Here is an 11075-nt window from a genome sequence, read left to right as displayed (position 1 = left end):
GATTGCAGCAGAGATCAGTGTTCACTAAATGAAAGCCCAACCCCCCCACAGTTAGTAACACACCCCTAGGAACACTTAACCCCTACACTGCCACCCACTGGTTAACCCCTTCACTGCCAGTGTCATTTACACAGGAATCACTGCATTTATATAGCAGTGATTATTGTATAAATGACAAGGGTCCCAAAAATGTGTCAAAAATGTCCGATGGGTCCCCCACAATGTCGCAGTCACAATAAAAATCGCTGATCGCCGCCATTACTAGTAAAAAAAAAAAAAAAAAAAAATTATTAATAAAAATGCTATAAAACTATCCCTATTTTGTAAACGCTATAACTTTTGCGCAAACCAATCAATAATCGCTCATTGCGATTTTTTTACCAAAAATATGTAGAAGAATACGTATCGGCCTAAACTGAGGGAAAAAAAAGTTTTTTTTATATATTTTTGGGGGATATTTATTATAACAAAAAGTAAAAAATAATGCGTTTTTTTCAAAATTGTCGCTCTATTTTTGTTTATAGCGCAAAAAATAAAAACCGCAGGGGTGATCAAATACCATCAAAAGAAAGCTCTATTTGTGGGAAAAAAAGAACATCAATTTTGTTTGGGAGCCATGTCGCACGACCGCGCAATTGTCAGTTAAAGCGACGCAGTGCCGAATCGCAAAAAGTGGTCTGGTCTTTGACCAGCAAATTGGTCCGGTCTGAAAGTGGTTAAAAAAGGCCTGGATTCATTCCTAAATGTACATAATATAACTGGGTACTAACATTTATAGGTAAAGTTGATCCAGGGAAAATCTGATTGCCTCTCGGGGGATCAGGAAAGAATTTCTTTTCCCTGCTATAGCAAATTGGATCATGCTTTGCTGGGGTTTTTCGCCTTCCTCTAGATCAACTGTGGGTATAGGATTGGACTTGTGTCTTTTTTCAACCTGAATGTAAATATGTAATGCTGCTGCAGTCAAGCACAACCTACAATGGAGATATTAGACTGCATCTGCCTACATGTGTATTAGCAATAAACCTAAACATTCTACGCTCACATACTTTTGAAACATGATTGTTAATGTATTTTTTAAAAAAGGGCACTCAAGGTTAAATGTGTAATGTAGAAAAAATGATCTGCACTCCAGTTGTTGCTCTTAAAATGTCTTCATTTTATTGAATAGACACAGTGAACAAACGATGATCAAGTCAGTTGACGCGTTTCAGCCTATAAGGCCTTAGGCATAACATAATAAGGTCAAATGTGTGCCTAACTACCGTATGTGTAATGTGCATTAAGATGATGCTTTTTACTAAAGATCCCTTAGTTTCTCCTCACAGGAATGCAAAACTGACAGATCGTTTCCTCTGTACAGAGCTCTGTGTTGTTTAACAACATAGTGCTCTAGGCTGTGGTTGCACATGGCCAATCAGCAGGTACCAATCATTGGCCGGGAGTTGCTAACAGACTCCTGCTGTATACAATCACAGTGGGAGCCGGGTGGGGGGTGCGCATGTGCACTCCCTAAACCTGAAAGTACGCAGCAATGTACAGGTATCTCGCTTTGCTTACAATGGCCGCTTGCCTGCAGTACATTTCGGATGAGCGGTCACCAAGTGGTTAACTTGAGAAGTATCAGAAACATAAACAAAGAAATCACTGAATGCCCTTTTCGGCACTTGCCCTGTTCTATACCTAAATGCAAGCACATGCCTGCACTTGGTTGAAAATTCAGCAGTGTTATGACAATTGGAGAGAGTAGACATGGCTATGCTCTTTACAAGGTGAAAAACAGCAGTATCGTGCTTGGCTGATGATGTCATATCGGAATAAAAGATTTGAAACTGGCAGAAACCCAGCAGTTGATAACATAGATAAAAAAACCTTGATACCTTTTGTCCCATTTAAGAGAAACATTTATGAAACTCTGAATTGAGTTTGGCCAGGGAAACTGTGCACCTGGTTCGATGAATCTCCCGCCAGCTGTAATCAGGAACTGTGAACAACAGTCCAGCTTAGCCGGGTGCTTGCCAGCTCACTTCCCCAAATTACTGCTAGTGAAAGTATCCAAAAATGTTCCGGACTACTCTATAATTTTGGATATTATAGGGAAAAAAATATCACTAATGGGTTCTGTAGAGCTGTTTTTTATGATATAGTGCGGTTTGTTTTATACTCAGAATATTATTTTATATTTTTTGGATCGGTCAGATTTACTGTAAGTCTCTTGTTGTTTCCATTTGTTTGCGGTGGAGAAGCTGGCAGGCCCAATCAGCTATAGCTGTTGAATAGGTCTCTAGTGAGAAGTCATCTAGCCTTAAAGTACAACTGAGGACAGGCAATGGACATTCAAATATTTACAAACCTTCAAATATATAAATATTTTATATATATTATATATAAGTAATATATGTAAGAAGCTGTAGAACAAGCACTTAGCTGTGTACCTACAGCCACTGTGAAGCAAATCATGTTCAAAGTTCACAAGAAAAGCTCTATAGTAATTTAAGTCAGTTTTCAAGCATTATAATCCTCCCCTTTTCCCGTGTACCTCTTCTGTACCTCTTCTGCTCACGTCAACATTTTCCTGTGCACCTGCTTAAAGTTCTCAATGAAGATTTTAAATTTTTCTTTACAAAAAATGTGCTTACTTTGAAGACACTGCTCAAGGGGAGAGCAGAATGAGCCGAGCTGCTGCAATGAAAGCGAAAGCACCTTTTGCTGTGACCTTAAAGCGATTTTAAAGATAAATAAAAAAACAAACATGTCTATACTTACCTGCTCTGTGCAATCTTCTTGGTTTCCCTGCTGGCGCTCTTGGCCCCTCCTCTCTGTTCAGTGGCACCCATAGGAAGCCTCTTTCAAAGGTTGAACTTGTTTATTCTCACTCCCGAGCCTTGCCTCTGTGTCCATTGACACAGACAGCAGGACTCAGCCCCCCCCCCCCCCCTGCACCCTCATTACTGGCTTTGATTGACAGCACTGGGAGCCAATGGCTTCCAGTGTCCCAGCAAAGCCAGCGAGACCCAGAAGTGCGGGGAGAGAAGAGCTGCAGATGTGCATGGTGCTGGATTGAATGAGGGCTCAGGTAAGTAAAAAGTTAACTTAAAGGGGAATGTTGATACCTAAACATTTGTAACCTTAATGCAAGGAATGCATTAAGGTAAAAAAATTTTAGGCTTTAGAACCACTTTAAAGCCAAGCCCGCTTTTATATGCAGAGTCTGGCCTTCACGTCTTTAACTTTGGGGCAAAGGCAATCAGAGAGAACAGCAATGTCCATCCACCATCCCACTATTCAGTGGCAGTGCTGACATTGGCAAATGAGTTATATATTGGACATATGATAAGATTAAATAATGTGCAAGTCAGATCAATTTTTTGCCTCCTATAGGCAGTACTCTCCTTGATAATGCCCCCAAGTCCTTTTCTCTCCAGAAGGGCAGCATCTTTGTTCTGGCATCATCCGACATCTGAACCTTCTTCTTGGACTGAGATGCTGAGAAAAAAAATCCAACATGTTTTGCCAAAAGGCTTCATTGGGGGTGTAAAAGAGTGACATGGTGCCAAAAATGCTTGTGCTCTTTTTTTTGTTTTGCACCACTGTCGAAGACTTTTAGGCAATACATGTTGTTGTTTTTTTCTTTTGGGAGTGGGCATTGTGACAGCTTTGCACAGCGATAAATTACCCACACTGGGCACAATTCCTCCGCACAATTTTTCCCAATGACACCAACAGTAATGAGCAGTGAAAAAGCACAACGCCCCTGCATTGAAAGTCAATAGCTATACCCACAGTGAGATCCTATTTAGGTTGAATTCAAGTTCTGGCATATGTTTTTGTTAAAGTTACACTGCTGCAGCCTTGTAACTGGGGAAACCTAGACAAAGGTACTTGAGTAGAGCTCTCCAGTGGCTTTTAAATAGTAAAAGGCACAAAGGCAGCTAAGTGTTTGGTTTCCCTTATTTTGGAAAGTTTCTCACTAAAAATTATTGGGTGACTGACATTATGAAAACAGAACAGATAGCCAACTGTAAGCACCATTATCATACATGGTATAGTACATGGGCTACATGACTCCACTATTTGTCTTCCATTGACATAGGAACATCCAAGGTTTCCCAATTTACTGAGTAATAGCATGAAACTGTCCAGATGGCGTTGTGAAACGACCCTGCTTGGTACAGGAACCTTGCCTGTGCCACAGAGGGAGATACCTGGCATCAAACAGGCTTTATGTTGTAGCATACCTCCCAAAATTTTGAGATGGGAATGAGGGACACCTACTAGCTAACGTATATAAGCATAGGACACTCCCTCTTAAAGGGGAAATGACAAAAAAAAGTTAATTACAGTGCTTTTTTTAAATCACTATTATTCCTTTATATTGGCTTTTAAAATTGAAAAGTGCAGCAATTTAGAATTTGGATAAAAGGTTTCACACTGGGAAACACTTTTTGAAAAATAAAAAGTGCATTTTATATACAACTACATAGATCAGGCCAAAATGGGGACAAATGGGGAGGAATGAGGGACATTGCTCCAAATCAGGGACAGTCCCTCGAAATCAGGGACAGTTGGGAGCTATGGTTGTAGTCAGTTGATGAACAGACCTGAATCCTATTGTCATTGTCATTATTGATATTTGTGTATTTTAATCTGCCATCTTACTTACCCAACAAATGAAATTCAAAATACTAACAATAATTTATAAAGCCATTGACAACTTGGCTACATCTACTAAATTAGTCTCAAAATACCAACCAAATCGTTCTCTTAGTTCCTCCCAAGACCTCCTGCTCTCTAGTTCCCTTGTCACCTCATCCCATGCTCACCACCAAGCCTCCCCCATCCTACGAGACTCCCTACCCCAATATGTCCGACTATCTCCTACTCCAATTTTAGGCAATCCCTTAAAACTTTTCTCTTCAGAGAAGCCTATCCTGCCTCCACCTAACAACTGGACTTGTATTTTCTCCATCAGCTCATCCCCACAGGCATTAACTGTTTTATCACTTAAACCTTCCTTTTAGATTGTAAGCTCTAATGAGCAGGGTCCTCTGATTCCTCCTGTATTGAATTGTATTGTAACTGTACTGTTTGCCCTCCCATTGTAAAGCTCTGCGCAAACTGTTGGCGCTATACAAAATCCTGTATAGTAATAATAATAATAATCTTAATAATAATCTTAATAATATTGTGATGGCTTAACCATAGCACTACAGCATACTAGGAATCAATAGTGATGCTGTACTTACTACAGTTATGTGAATGTTTTACTCTTGGCATTCAAATAATTATGCAAAAGGAAGCACAATCGAGAATGTACACATGCTTTGCATGTGCACATCTATCCAGTAAGCCCTATACTGGATAAGGTGTTTATATATATATATATATATATACACTTATTTCTTGTTTTTATATGTTCATCAGATCTAAAAGTTCCTGAAGAAGCGCAATGGTGCGCGCAACACGTAGAGCATAAATATTCTTGTGACTCCTGATTGTGACTAGGGATGAGCCGAACACCCCCCGGTTCGGTTCGCACCAGAACTTGCGAACGACCCCCGCGTTCGGTACGAACGTTAGAACCCCATTGAAGTCTATGGGACTCGAACGTTCGAATTGGAAAGTGCTAATTTTAACGGCTAATATGCAAGATAGTGTCCTAAAAAGGGTTTGGGGACCTGCCTCCTGCCTCAGGGGACATGGGTCACTGCAAAAAAAAAGTTTTAAAACTGCCGTTTTGGCGGGAGCACTGATTTTAATGACGATTAAAGTGAAAAAAAAAAAGTGAAATATTCCTTTAAATATGGTGCCTGGGGGGTGTCTGTAGTATGCCTGTGAAGTGCCACGTGTTTCCCGTGTTTAGAACAGTCCCTGCACAAAATGACATTAAACGGAAATAACACCATTTAAAACTGCTTGCGGTTTTAATGTTATATCTGGTTCCTGCAATATGGTTGAAAATCATTGAGAAACATGGCATGGGTAGCCCTCCCTGCCCATTACCAGCCTATTTGGGTCTTGTACGCATATTAAGGGGAACCCCGTACCCATTTTAAAAAAAGGAAATGCGTGTGGCCCCCAGGCCCTATATACTCAGAACAGCAGTATACAGGCGGTGCAAACAAGACAGGGACTGTGTAGGTTTGTTGTGTTAAGTTGAATCTGTTTGTCATTTTCAACCGGTACATTTTTAAAGTGTAGCTCCAGTCAAAAAAACTATCTTTAAGCTTTTTGGAAAACATAGGGAAGGGTTATCACCCCTGTATAATTTGTTTTGTCGTCCATCTTTTTTCATCTCACTTGCTGCTGTCTCCTTGCGTTTGCAAGTAGGAGATGTTTGTAAGTTGGATGTTTGAAAGTAGGGGCCTGCCCTATATTATAGCGGTATGTACTGGGTACAGAGCACGCAGACAGCACGCACTATCTCCTAACACTACTGACTGCAAGCTCTATTATTAACCACTTGTTAGCCCAATGTTTGCATAAAGTGAAAGATGAAGTTATGCTGAGTAAATTGATATCAAACATGTCACTCTTCAAAATTGCACATGCCCGTGGAATGGCGCCAAACGTCGCTACTTAAAAAATCCCCATAGGCGACGCTTTAATTTTTTTTTTTACTGGTTACATGTTTTGAGTTGCAGAGGAGGTCTAGGACTAGAATTATTGCTCTCGCTCTAACATTCTCGGCGATACCTCACATGTGTGGCACATGCGAGCACATGGGGACATGGGCGCTTTAATTTTTATTTTATTTTTTTATTGTTCATTTTACTTTATTTATTTTAGTTTGAAATTTTTTTCCCCAAAAATATATTTTTGATCACTTTTATTCCTATTACAAGAAATGTAAACATCCCTTGTAATAGGAATATGGGGTGACAGGTCCTCTTTACAGTGAAATCTGGGGGGTCAATATGACCCCACATCTCACCTCTAGGCTGGGAAGCCTGAAATAAAAAATAAAAAAAAGATTCTGGCTTTGATCGTACTGGCGAGTTGGTAGAAGCACCGGAGGGCGGTGAGGGGTGGGGGGCGTCTATGGCTGGGTATTTCAGGGTATCACTGAGTATGGCTGGGTATCTCTGAGTATGGCTGGGTATGGCAATTTATGGCAGGGTATTACAGAGTATTGGCGGGGTATTGGCGGGGTACTACAGAGTAATAGCAGGGTACTGCAGAGTATTGGGGGGTACTACAGAGTAATGGTAGGGTACTGCAGAGTATTGGGGGTACTGCAGAGTAATGGCGGGTACTGCAGAGTAATGGCGGGTACTGCAGAGTATTGGGGGTACTGCAGAGTAATGGGGGTTACTGCAGAGTAATGGGGGGTACTGCAGAGTAATGGCAGGGTACTGCACTGCAGAGTAATGGCAGGGTACTGCAGAGTATTGGGGGTACTGCAGAGTAATGGTGGGTACTGCAGAGTAATGGCGGGTACTGCAGAGTATTGGGGGGTACTGCAGAGTAATGGGGGTTACTGCAGAGTAATGGGGGGTACTGCAGAGTAATGGCAGGGTACTGCACTGCAGAGTAATGGCAGGGTACTGCAGAGTATTGGGGGTACTGCAGAGTAATGGCGGGTACTGCAGAGTAATGGCGGGTACTGCAGAGTATTGGGGGGTACTGCAGAGTAATGGGGGTTACTGCAGAGTAATGGGGGGTACTGCAGAGTAATGGCAGGGTACTGCACTGCAGAGTAATGGCAGGGTACTGCACTGCAGAGTAATGGTGGGGTACTGCAGAGTAATGGCAGGGTACTGCAGAGTATGCACTGGTATTGCAGAGTATTGGCAGGGAATTGAGGGGTTAAATTCGGTGAGCAGCGATGTGGGCACTGCAGATGCAGCCCACATCGCTGCTGACACCGATCTCTTTCCCCTCCGCTGTACCGATCAGTACAGAGAGGGGAGGGAGGAACAGGCGTCATAACATGACGCCGGTTTGTTTCCAAGTGATCACTCCGTCATTTGACGGAGCAATCACGTGGTAAACGGCCGCTATGAGCGGCCGTTTACCGTGATCCGTGATGCGACCCGGCGGTCACGGATGCTCTCGAGTGCGCACACCTCGTGGCACGCGAGAGCAGAATTCTGGGAGGCCGTTAATTAACGGCCTCTCAGAGTTAAACAACCGCCCTGAAGCCGTTAATCGGCAATGGGCAGTTGTTAAGTGGTTAAAGCTAGATCACTAGCTATATAGGTGAGGTGAATATAGTGGTGTATACTGCAGTCAGGGCACAGACAACAACCACTACACAGCAGCAAGATAGGAAATCAGCCAAAAACGATTGGTGTGTACTGTGTTGAAGGTACACAGAACACCCACTGCTTCAGATGCTAAGTAACACACTACACGAAGCCGCCTCAAAGGCGGCCTTATATAGTGTGGGGCGTGCACTACACAGCCTGAGCTATGATTGGCCACAGGCAGGATGCCTGTGGCCAATCATGGCTCTCCTCGCTGCCGACGCTGCGATTGGCCAAGCATGCGGGGTTACAGTGCATGCTTGGCCAATCATGGGGCAGCAATGCACTGCGCCACCGCAGTGCATTGTGGTCCGCGCGCGCGTCACTCGAATTTTGACGCGAACGGCCCAAACGTTCGGAATTCGCCGAATGGCCGAACAGCCAATGTTCGAGACGAACGTACGTTCGACTCGAACACGAAGCTCATCCCTAATTGTGACCCAACCACTCCATGCACTTCATTTTCTGTGGATAGTACTACCAGTTACATTATACTATATCTATTACTTTCTAGATTAATCCACTATAATTGGAGGTGCTATTTGAGCCCTCAGGGTCAAATGTTCTATGTCATCATTTTTATGATGTGTCATTTTTGATGTTGTATATAAGCTTTTTAACTTTATCCAATTAAAAATCCTATTTTTTATCATAACTTGTGTGCCTACAAAGTCCATTTTTGTAATTTCTGGTTCCTTTTCACATATTATCGGGATGTTGGCATACCGATACTAGTGTACCCACAGTGTCACCCTGATTTTCCTTTTTTTAACATCTAAATAAAGATTATCTAGAAAAATGGTAAAAGGTACAGCTTTATTTTAAAAAAAAATTATACTACTCCTGTTATGTCAAGGGTTCACTCCTGCAAACTTGTAAAGTTAAAGGTCCCCTTTAACAAAAGTAATAGCGGGCATCTGGTAGTATCTGCTCTCATCCAGGACTTGGCTTTAGACTGACAGGTTCATATTTATTATAACCTACCATGCACCTTTAAGGAGAGATTAGAGGTTTATTATTTGTTATAGTACATATGTTACAGGTAATAAACTATTTGGAATATTATTGCCCTATTATTAAATGTTGTATAATTTTACTGACATTAAAAAAATTGCTTCTGGTAAGCAGTACCACATGTTTTCAGAGGTCATTGTAATAAAATATTGAAAATCACTTAGCATATTTTCATAATAAAAGACTTATGAGCTCAGTAAACGTGCATTACAATGAACACAAGGAGCCAGGTTTGTAAGTGCACAAGTGTAATGCCACATTGCCGAAAACAGCAATATGATGTCGTTTAACAGAAGTTCTTTTAGTCAGAGCAATTTAAAAAGCCCAAATGGTTACTGCAATATAGTCCAGCAAGGGCTGTGCCAGTAGATAATTCAAAAACAACTTCAGCAGTCTACAGAATGATAGACGTGAACCTGCACCCAGACAGTGCTAACATTTTCTGGACAAGCAGTAAGAGCACATTAAAACACACCCTCATCCACCTCTGTAGCTATAGGCTTCATGGAAAAATCTGTCTTCGAATTTCACAACAGAGGCACTGAAATCACAGATCCTTTCCTCATTACTTTATAGTACTGCAGAATCTTGACAAAATGCCACCTCTCTAATGCAAACACACAACAGGTTTTTCTAAGTCTGATATACATGGCTTGAATTTTGGCAGATTCCTGATCCACAAAGATTCAAACCATAGGCAGGCCCTGTTGGCACCACCTGGCTCAGCAAATGTTGGTTTTTCAATCTATTTTTGTCAACGGGGACTGCTTTCAATTAGATGCAGTCATTGGTTGGGTATTCAGACAGTCGTGAGATTTGCCAGAATACGATAGCTGGTAGGGAAGATCCTATATTCACACTATTTAGTATGAATGTAGGAATCTATTAGATCTCTCTTGTTCAGCCCATTGGCATAGACAAATCTATACATGTATTGCTAGCCTAAGCTGTTAGAAACCAACTCAAACCAGACTTTGTAGTCTTTGTTGTGAAATTAGAGGATCTTTGAGAATAAATTACTTCTCAATACATGCAGCTATAGAGGTCAGTAAAAGCGCTTTACTGTTTGTTAACAATACCTTATTTACTATTATGCATTATTTACCCAAATTAATTTTTTGCATTAAGGTACAAAAGGCCCCAGTAGCTTTCCTTGATTCTCCTCATCTCCAATTACTTACCTACAATACATGTTTACCACTATTGGCTCTAGGATGATCTGCACTGCTTTCCTGGTTGTCTGGGTTGTAGAGGGTAGGGGAGCAACAAGTGACTGTGAGCTGTGAAGAGTGAATATTAGTGGGGCTTGCCAGGTGCTGTATGTTTCAATCTTCGGTGTGTTTTATGGTGGCTCACTTGAGAAAGGAGGCCATGCCTACGTAATGTGTTGTGATGTGGCAACCTGGCAAGCTCTTCCTGGATGCATGCTGCTCCATAGACCTGTTGTCTGTCTCCCAGCAAATCTCCGACGTTCGTTACCTTCATGCTGCGGGTGCACCCAGTTCGCCTTCTACTACATACCGGCAATCCAATGCTGTTGGACACTACAAGGAAGCACCATAAGCTTAAAACACTACTTATTTCATTTGTAATATTCAAAGTAAACTCACCCATCCATCCAAGTCCCCATGTTTTGTTTTGTTGAGCAATCACTTTGAAAAACACCCCCTAACATTTCTAGCTGCGATCATCTTGAGTAAGGGCAGATGATTCATGTAACATTTACTTCCTGGAATCCATCTGCCTTAGCTTATATATACAGGCAGGAGAGTGTGCTTAGCTGAGAAAACTCATCTTACCCTCTCCAGATGA

This window comes from Lithobates pipiens, unplaced genomic scaffold (assembly GCF_037356315.1).
Source record: "Lithobates pipiens isolate NorthernLeopardFrog02 unplaced genomic scaffold, aLitPip1_a1.2 Scaffold_16, whole genome shotgun sequence".
In the NCBI taxonomy this organism is placed as follows: domain Eukaryota; kingdom Metazoa; phylum Chordata; class Amphibia; order Anura; family Ranidae; genus Lithobates; species Lithobates pipiens.
The sequence above is the reverse complement of the archived record's forward strand: the minus strand, read 5'-3'. Positions refer to the sequence as shown.